Genomic DNA, 8,964 nt, shown 5'->3' with positions numbered 1-8,964 from the left:
TTTTTCCACAATACCTGACGACCATTTAATGTTTGGGCTTCCGTGGCGCAATGGTTAACGCGTTCGGCTGTTAACCAATAGGTTGGTGGTTCGAGCCCACCCGGGAGCGGTGTTGTGGGATCTCAAATGTAACGTAGAAAGCCAAAGTTTTTCCACAATACGTGACGACCATTTAATTTCTGAGCTTCGTGGCTCAATGGTTAGCGCGTTCGGCTGTTAACCAATAGGTTGGTGGTTAGAGCCCATCCGGGAGCGGTGTTGTGAGGTCTCAGATGTGACGTAAAAAGTCAAGGTTTTTCCACAATACCTGACGAACATTGAATTTTTGGGCTTCCGTGGCGCAATGGTTAGCGCGTTCAGCTGTTAATCGAAAGGTTGGTGGTTCGAGCCCAACCAGGAGAGGTGTTGTGGGGTCTCAGACGTAGCGTAAAAAGTCAAAACTTTTCCACAATACGTGACAACCATTTAATTTCTGAGCTTCCGTGGCTGAATGGTTAGCGCGTTCGGCTGTTAACCAATAGGTTGGTGGTTAGAGCCCATCCGGGAGCGGTGTTGTGAGGTCTCAGATGTAACGTAAAATGTCAGAGTTTTTCCACAATACCTGACGAACATTTAATTTTTGGGCTTCCCTGGCGCAATTATTAGCGCGTTCAACTGTTAATCGAAAGGCTGGTGGTTCAGGCCCACCCGGAAGGGTGTTGTGGGGTCTCAGATGTAGCGTAAAAAGTCAAAACTTATCCACAATACGTGACAACCATTTAATTTCTGAGCTTCCGTGGCTCAATGGTTAGCGCGTTCGGCTGTTAACCAATAGGTTGGTGGTTCGAGCCCATCCGGGAGCGGTGTTGTGAGGTCTCAGATGTGACGTAAAAAGTCAAGGTTTTTCCACAATACCTGACGAACATTTAATTTTTGGGCTTCCCTGGCGCAATTATTAGCGCGTTCAACTGTTAATCGAAAGGCTGGTGGTTCAGGCCCACCCGGAAGAGGTGTTGTGGGGTCTCAGATGTAGCGTAAAAAGTCAAAACTTATCCACAATACGTGACAACCATTTAATTTCTGAGCTTCCGTGGCTCAATGGTTAGCGCGTTCGGCTGTTAACCAATTGGTTGGTGGTTCGAGCCCACCCGGGAGCGGTGGTGTGGGATCTCAAATGTAACGTAGAAAGCCAAAGTTTTGCCACAATACCTGACGACCATTAAATTTTTGGGCTTCCTTGGCGCAATGGTTAGCGCGTTCGGCTGTTAACCGAAAGGTTGGTGGTTCGAGCCCAACCGGAAGAGGTGTTGTAGGGTCACACATGTAACGTAAAAAGTCATAACTTATCCACAATACCTGACAACCATTTAATTTCTGAGCTTCCGTGGCTCAAAGGTTAGCGCGTTCGGCTGTTTACCAATAGGTGTGTGGTTCGAGCCCATCCGGGAGCGGTGTTGTGAGGTCTCAGATGTGACGTAAAAAGTCAAGGTTTTTCCACAATACCTGACGAACATTGAATTTTTGGGCTTCCGTGGCGCAATGGTTAGCGCGTTCAGCTGTTAATCGAAAGGTTGGTGGTTCGAGCCCAACCAGGAGAGGTGTTGTGGGGTCTCAGACGTAGCGTAAAAAGTCAAAGTTTTTCCACAATACCTGACGAACATTTAATTTTTGGGCTTCCCTGGCGCAATTATTAGCGCGTTCAACTGTTAATCGAAAGGCTGGTGGTTCAGGCCCTCCCGGAAGAGGTGTTGTGGGGTCTCAGATGTAGCGTAAAAAGTCAAAACTTATCCACAATACGTGACAACCATTTAATTTCTGAGCTTCCGTGGCTCAATGGTTAGCGCGTTCGGCTGTTAACCAATAGGTTGGTGGTTAGAGCCCATCCGGGAGCGGTGTTGTGAGGTCTCAGATGTAACGTAAAATGTCAGAGTTTTTCCACAATACCTGACGAACATTTAATTTTTGGGCTTCCCTGGCGCAATTATTAGCGCGTTCAACTGTTAATCGAAAGGCTGGTGGTTCAGGCCCACCCGGAAGAGGTGTTGTGGGGTCTCAGATGTAGCGTAAAAAGTCAAAACTTATCCACAATACGTGACAACCATTTAATTTCTGAGCTTCCGTGGCTCAATGGTTAGCGCGTTCGGCTGTTAACCAATAGGTTGGTGGTTCGAGCCCATCCGGGAGCGGTGTTGTGAGGTCTCAGATGTGACGTAAAAAGTCAAGGTTTTTCCACAATACCTGACGAACATTTAATTTTTGGGCTTCCCTGGCGCAATTATTAGCGCGTTCAACTGTTAATCGAAAGGCTGGTGGTTCAGGCCCACCCGGAAGAGGTGTTGTGGGGTCTCAGATGTAGCGTAAAAAGTCAAAACTTATCCACAATACGTGACAACCATTTAATTTCTGAGCTTCCGTGGCTCAATGGTTAGCGCGTTCGGCTGTTAACCAATTGGTTGGTGGTTCGAGCCCACCCGGGAGCGGTGGTGTGGGATCTCAAATGTAACGTAGAAAGCCAAAGTTTTGCCACAATACCTGACGACCATTAAATTTTTGGGCTTCCTTGGCGCAATGGTTAGCGCGTTCGGCTGTTAACCGAAAGGTTGGTGGTTCGAGCCCAACCGGAAGAGGTGTTGTAGGGTCACACATGTAACGTAAAAAGTCATAACTTATCCACAATACCTGACAACCATTTAATTTCTGAGCTTCCGTGGCTCAAAGGTTAGCGCGTTCGGCTGTTTACCAATAGGTGTGTGGTTCGAGCCCATCCGGGAGCGGTTTTGTGACGTCTCAGATGTGACGTAAAAAGTCAAGGTTTTTTCCACAACACCTGACGACCATTTAATTTTTGGTCTTCCGTGGCGCAATGGTTAGCGCGTTCGGCTGTTAACCAATAGGTTGGTGGTTCGAGCCCATCCGGGAGCGGTGTTGTGAGGTCTCAGATGTAACGTAAAATGTCAGAGTTTTTCCACAATACCTGACGAACATTTAATTTTTGGGCTTCCGTGGCGCAATGATTAGCGCGTTCAGCTGTTAACCGAAAGGTTGGTGGTTCGAGCCCATCCGGGAGCGGTGTTGTGACGTCTCAAATGTAACGTAAAATGTTAAAACTTTTCCACAATATGTGACAACCACTTAAATTCTGAGCTTCCGTGGCTCAATGGTTAGCGAATTCGGCTGTTAACCAACAGGTTGGTGGTTCGAGCCCACCCGGGAGCGGTATTTTGGGATCTCAAATGTAACGTTGAAAGCCAAAATTTTTCCACAATACCTGACGACCATTTATTTTTTGGGCTTCCGTGGCGCAATGGTCAGCGCGTTCAGCTGTTAATCGAAAGGCTGGCGGTTCAAGCCCACCCGGAAGAGGTGTTGTGGGGTCTCAGATGTAGTGTAAAAAGTCAAAACCTACCCACAATACGTGACAACCATTTAATTTCTGAGCTTCCGTGGCTCAATGGTTAGCGCGTTCGGCTGTTAACCAATAGGTTGGTGGTTTGAGCCCACCCGGGACCGGTGGTGTGGGATCTCAAATGTAACGTAGAAAGCCAAAGTTTTGCCACAATACCTGACGACCATTAAATTTTTGGGCTTCTGCTCAAAGGTTAGCGCGTTCGGCTGTTAACGAATAGGTGTGTGGTTCGAGCCCATCCGGGAGCGGTGTTGTGACGTCTCAGATGTGACGTAAAAAGTCAAGGTTTTTTCCACAGCACCTGACGACCATTTAATTTTTGGGCTTCCGTGGCGCAATGATTAGCGCGTTCAGCTGTTAATCGAAAGGTTGAAGGTTCGAGCCCACCCGAGAGAGGTGTTGTGGGGTCTCAGATGTAGCGTAAAAAGTCAAAACTTTTCCGCAATACGTGACAACCATTTAAATTCTGAGCTTCCGTGGCTCAATGGTTAGCGCGTTCGCCTGTTAACCAATAGGTTGGTGGTTCGAGCCCATCCGGGAGCGGTGTTGTGACGTCTTAGATGTGACGTAAAAAGTCAAGGTTTTTCCACAATACCGGACGACCATTTAATTTTTGGGCTTCCGTGGCGCAATCGTTAGCGCGTTCGGCTGTTAACAGAAAGGTTGGTGGTTCGAGCACACCCGGGAGCGGTGCTATGAGGTCTCAGATGTTACGTAAAAAGTCAAAGTTTTTCCACAATACCGGACGACCATTTAATTTTTGGGCTTCCGTTGCGCAATGGTTAGCGCGTTCAGCTGCTGTTCAAAAGACTGGTGGTTTGAGCCCTCCCGGGAGCGGTGTTGTGACGTCTCAGATGTAACATAAAATGTCAGAGTTTTTCCACAATACCTGACGAACATTGAATTTTTGGGCTTCCTTGGCGCAATGGTTAGCGCGTTCAGCTGTTAATCGAAAGGTTGGTGGTTCGAGCCCACCCGGGAGCGGTGTTGTCAGGTCTCAGATATGACGCAAAAAGTCAAGGTTTTTACACAATACCTGACGAGCATTTAATTTTTGGGCTTCCGTGGCTCAATGGTTAGCGCGTTCGGCTGTTAACCAATAGGTTGGTGGTTCGAGCCCACCCGGGAGCGGTGGTGTGGGATCTCATATGTAACGTAGAAAGCCAAAGTTTTGCCACAATACCTGACGACCATTAAATTTTTGGGCCTTCTTGGCGCAATTGTTAGTGCGTTCGGCTGTTAACCGAAAGGTTGGTGGTTCGAGCCCAATCGGAAGAGGTGTTGTAGGGTCTCAGATGTAACGTAAAAAGTCATAACTTATCTACAATACCTGACAACCATTTAATTTCTGAGCTTCCGTGGCTCAAAGGTTAGCGCGTTCGGCTGTTAACCAATAGGTGTGTGGTTCGAGCCCATCTGGGAGCGGTGTTGTGACGTCTCAGATGTGACGTAAAAAGTCAAGGTTTTTTCCACAACACCTGACGACCATTTAAATTTTGGGCTTCCGTGGCGCAATGGTTAGCGCGTTCGGCCGTTAACCAATAGGTTGGTGGTTCGAGCCCATCCGGTAGCGGTGTTGTGAGGTCTCAGATGTAACGTAAAATGTCAGAGTTTTTCCACAATACCTGACGAACATTTAATTTTTGGGCTTCCGTGGCGCAATGATTAGCGCGTTCAGCTGTTAATCGAAAGGTTGAAGGTTCGAGCCCACCCGGGAGAGGTGTTGTAGGGTCTCAGATGTAACGTAAAAAGTCTTAACTTATCTACAATACCTGACAACCATTTAATTTCTGAGCTTCCGTGGCTCAAAGGTTAGCGCGTTCGGCTGTTAACCAATAGGTGTGTGGTTCGAGCCCATCCGGGAGCGGTGTTGTGACGTCTCAGATGTGACGTAAAAGTCAAGGTTTTTTCCACAACACCTGACAAACATTGAAATTCTGAGCTTCCGTGGCTCAATGGTTAGCGAATTCGGCTGTTAACAAATAGGTTGGTGGTTCGAACCCACCCGGGAGCGGTGTTTTGGGATCTCAAATGTGACGTTGAAAGCCAAAATTTTTCCACAATACCTGACGACCATTTAATTTTTGGGCTTCCGTGGCGCAATGGTCAGCGCGTTCAGCTGTTAACCGAAAGGTTGGTGGTTCGAGCCCATCCGGGAGCGGTGTTGTGACGTCTCAGATGTAACGTAAAATGTCAGAGTTTTTCCACAATACCTGACGAACATTTAATTTTTGGGCTTCCGTGGCGCAATTATTAGCGCGTTCAACTGTTAATCGAAAGGCTGGTGGTTCAAGCGCACCCGGAAGAGGTGTTGTGGGGTCTCAGATGTAGCGTAAAAAGTCAAAACTTATCCACAATACGTGACAACCATTTAATTTCTGAGCTTCCGTGGCTCAATGGTTAGCGCGTTCGGCTGTTAACCAATAGGTTGGTGGTTCGAGCCCACCCGGGAGCGGTGGTGTGGGATCTCAAATGTAACGTAGAAAGCCAAACTTTTGCCACAATACCTGACGAACATTTAATTTTTGGGCTTCCGTGGCTCAATGATTAGCGCGTTCAGCTGTTAATCGAAATTTTGAAGGTTCGAGCCCACCCGGGAGAGGTGTTGTGGGGTCTCAGATGTAGCGTAAAAAGTCAAAACTTTTCCACAATACGTGACAACCATTTAATTTCTGAGCTTCCGTGGCTCAATGGTTAGCGCGTTCGGCTGTTAACCAATAGGTGTGTGGTTCGAGCCCATCCGGGAGCGGTGTTGTGACGTCTCAGATGTGACGTAAAAGTCAAGGTTTTTTCCACAACACCTGACAAACATTGAAATTCTGAGCTTCCGTGGCTCAATGGTTAGCGAATTCGGCTGTTAACAAATAGGTTGGTGGTTCGAACCCACCCGGGAGCGGTGTTTTGGGATCTCAAATGTAACGTTGAAAGCCAAAATTTTTCCACAATACCTGACGACCATTTAATTTTTGGGCTTCCGTGGCGCAATGGTCAGCGCGTTCAGCTGTTAACCGAATGGTTGGTGGTTCGAGCCCATCCGGGAGCGGTGTTGTGACGTCTCAGATGTAACGTAAAATGTCAGAGTTTTTCCACAATACCTGACGAACATTTAATTTTTGGGCTTCCGTGGCGCAATTATTAGCGCGTTCAACTGTTAATCGAAAGGCTGGTGGTTCAAGCGCACCCGGAAGAGGTGTTGTGGGGTCTCAGATGTAGCGTAAAAAGTCAAAACTTATCCACAATACGTGACAACCATTTAATTTCTGAGCTTCCGTGGCTCAATGGTTAGCGCGTTCGGCTGTTAACCAATAGGTTGGTGGTTCGAGCCCACCCGGGAGCGGTGGTGTGGGATCTCAAATGTAACGTAGAAAGCCAAACTTTTGCCACAATACCTGACGAACATTTAATTTTTGGGCTTCCGTGGCGCAATGATTAGCGCGTTCAGCTGTTAATCGAAATTTTGAAGGTTCGAGCCCACCCGGGAGAGGTGTTGTGGGGTCTCAGATATAGCGTAAAAAGTCAAAACTTTTCCACAATACGTGACAACCATTTAATTTCTGAGCTTCCGTGGCTCAATGGTTAGCGCGTTCGGCTGTTAACCAATAGGTTGGTGGTTCGAGCCCATCCGGGAGCGGTGTTGTGAGGTCTCAGATGTGAAGTAAAAAGTCAAAGTTTTACCTCAATACCTGACGACCATTTAATATTTGGCCTCCGTTGCGCAATGGTTAGCGCGTTCAGCTGTTAACCGAAAGATTGGTGGTTCGAGCCCACCCGGGAGCGGTGTTGTGGGATCTCTAATGTAACGTAAAAAGCCAAAGTTTTTCCACAATACCTGACGACCATTTTTTTTTTGGGCGTCCGTGGCGCAATGGTTAGCGCGTTCGGCTATTAACCGAAAGGTTGGTGGTTCGAGCCCATCCGGGAGCGGTGTTGTGACGTCTCAGATGTTACGTAAAATGTCAGAGTTTTTCCACAATACCTGACGAACATTTATTTTTCGGGCTTCCTTGGCGCAATGGTTAGCGCGTTCGGCTGTTAACCGAAAGGTTGGTGGTTCGAGCCCAACCGGGAGAGGTGTTGTAGGGTCTCAGATGTAACGTAATAAGTCATAACTTATCCACAATACCTGACAACCATTTAATTTCTGAGCTTCCGTGGCTCAATGGTTAGCGCGTTCGGCTGTTAACCAATAGGTTGGTGGTTCGAGCCCACCCGGGAGCGGTGGTGTGGGATCTCATATGTAACGTAGAAAGCCAAAGTTTTGCCACAATACCTGACGACCATTAAATTTTTGGGCCTTCTTGGCGCAATTGTTAGTGCGTTCGGCTGTTAACCGAAAGGTTGGTGGTTCGAGCCCAACCGGAAGAGGTGTTGTAGGGTCTCAGATGTAACGTGAAAAGTCATAACTTATCTACAATACCTGACAACCATTTAATTTCTGAGCTTCCGTGGCTCAAAGGTTAGCGCGTTCGGCTGTTAACCAATAGGTGTGTGGTTCGAGCCCATCCGGGAGCGGTGTTGTGACGTCTCAGATGTGACGTAAAAAGTCAAGGTTTTTTCCACAACACCTGACGACCATTTAAATTTTGGGCTTCCGTGGCGCAATGGTTAGCGCGTTCGGCTGTTAACCAATAGGTTGGTGGTTCGAGCCCATCCGGTAGCGGTGTTGTGAGGTCTCAGATGTAACGTAAAATGTCAGAGTTTTTCCACAATACCTGACGAACATTTAATTTTTGGGCTTCCGTGGCGCAATGATTAGCGCGTTCAGCTGTTAATCGAAAGGTTGAAGGTTCGAGCCCACCCGGGAGAGGTGTTGTAGGGTCTCAGATGTAACGTAAAAAGTCTTAACTTATCTACAATACCTGACAACCATTTAATTTCTGAGCTTCCGTGGCTCAAAGGTTAGCGCGTTCGGCTTTTAACCAATAGGTGTGTGGTTCGAGCCCATCCGTGAGCGGTGTTGTGACGTCTCAGATGTGACGTAAAAGTCAAGGTTTTTTCCACAACACCTGACGACCATTTAAATTCTGAGCTTCCGTGGCTCAATGGTTAGCGAATTCGGCTGTTAACAAATAGGTTGGTGGTTCGAGCCCACCCGGGAGCGGTGTTTTGGGATCTCAAATGTAACGTTGAAAGCCAAAATTTTTCCACAATACCTGACGACCATTTAATTTTTGGGCTTCCGTGGCGCAATGGTCAGCGCGTTCAGCTGTTAACCGAAAGGTTGGTGGTTCGAGCCCATCCGGGAGCGGTGTTGTGATGTCTCAGATGTAACGTAAAATGTCAGAGTTTTTCCACAATACCTGACGAACATTTAATTTTTGGGCTTCCGTGGCGCAATTATTAGCGCGTTCAACTGTTAATCGAAAGGCTGGTGGTTCAAGCGCACCCGGAAGAGGTGTTGTGGGGTCTCAGATGAAGCGTAAAAAGTCAAAACTTATCCACAATACGTGACAACCATTTAATTTCTGAGCTTCCGTGGCTCAATGGTTAGCGCGTTCGGCTGTTAACCAATAGGTTGGTGGTTCGAGCCCACCCGGGAGCGGTGGTGTGGGATCTCAAATGTAACGTAGAAAGCCAAA

General features: G+C 47.6%; 1 non-coding gene across 1 annotated transcript; it reads left to right on the top strand.

Annotated features, from left to right (window-relative positions):
* Positions 1-7,236: 7,236 nt before the first annotated feature.
* Positions 7,237-7,309, top strand: TRNAN-AUU (transfer RNA asparagine (anticodon AUU)). Its single transcript has one exon. It is a non-coding gene; the product is annotated as a tRNA-Asn (tRNA).
* Positions 7,310-8,964: the final 1,655 nt, after the last annotated feature.

Source organism: Phalangium opilio, unplaced genomic scaffold, assembly GCF_054372755.1.
Source record: "Phalangium opilio isolate 3A_F unplaced genomic scaffold, DU_Popi_V2 ptg000087l_1, whole genome shotgun sequence".
In the NCBI taxonomy this organism is placed as follows: domain Eukaryota; kingdom Metazoa; phylum Arthropoda; class Arachnida; order Opiliones; family Phalangiidae; genus Phalangium; species Phalangium opilio.
This window is presented reverse-complemented; position numbering and strand designations above follow the sequence as displayed.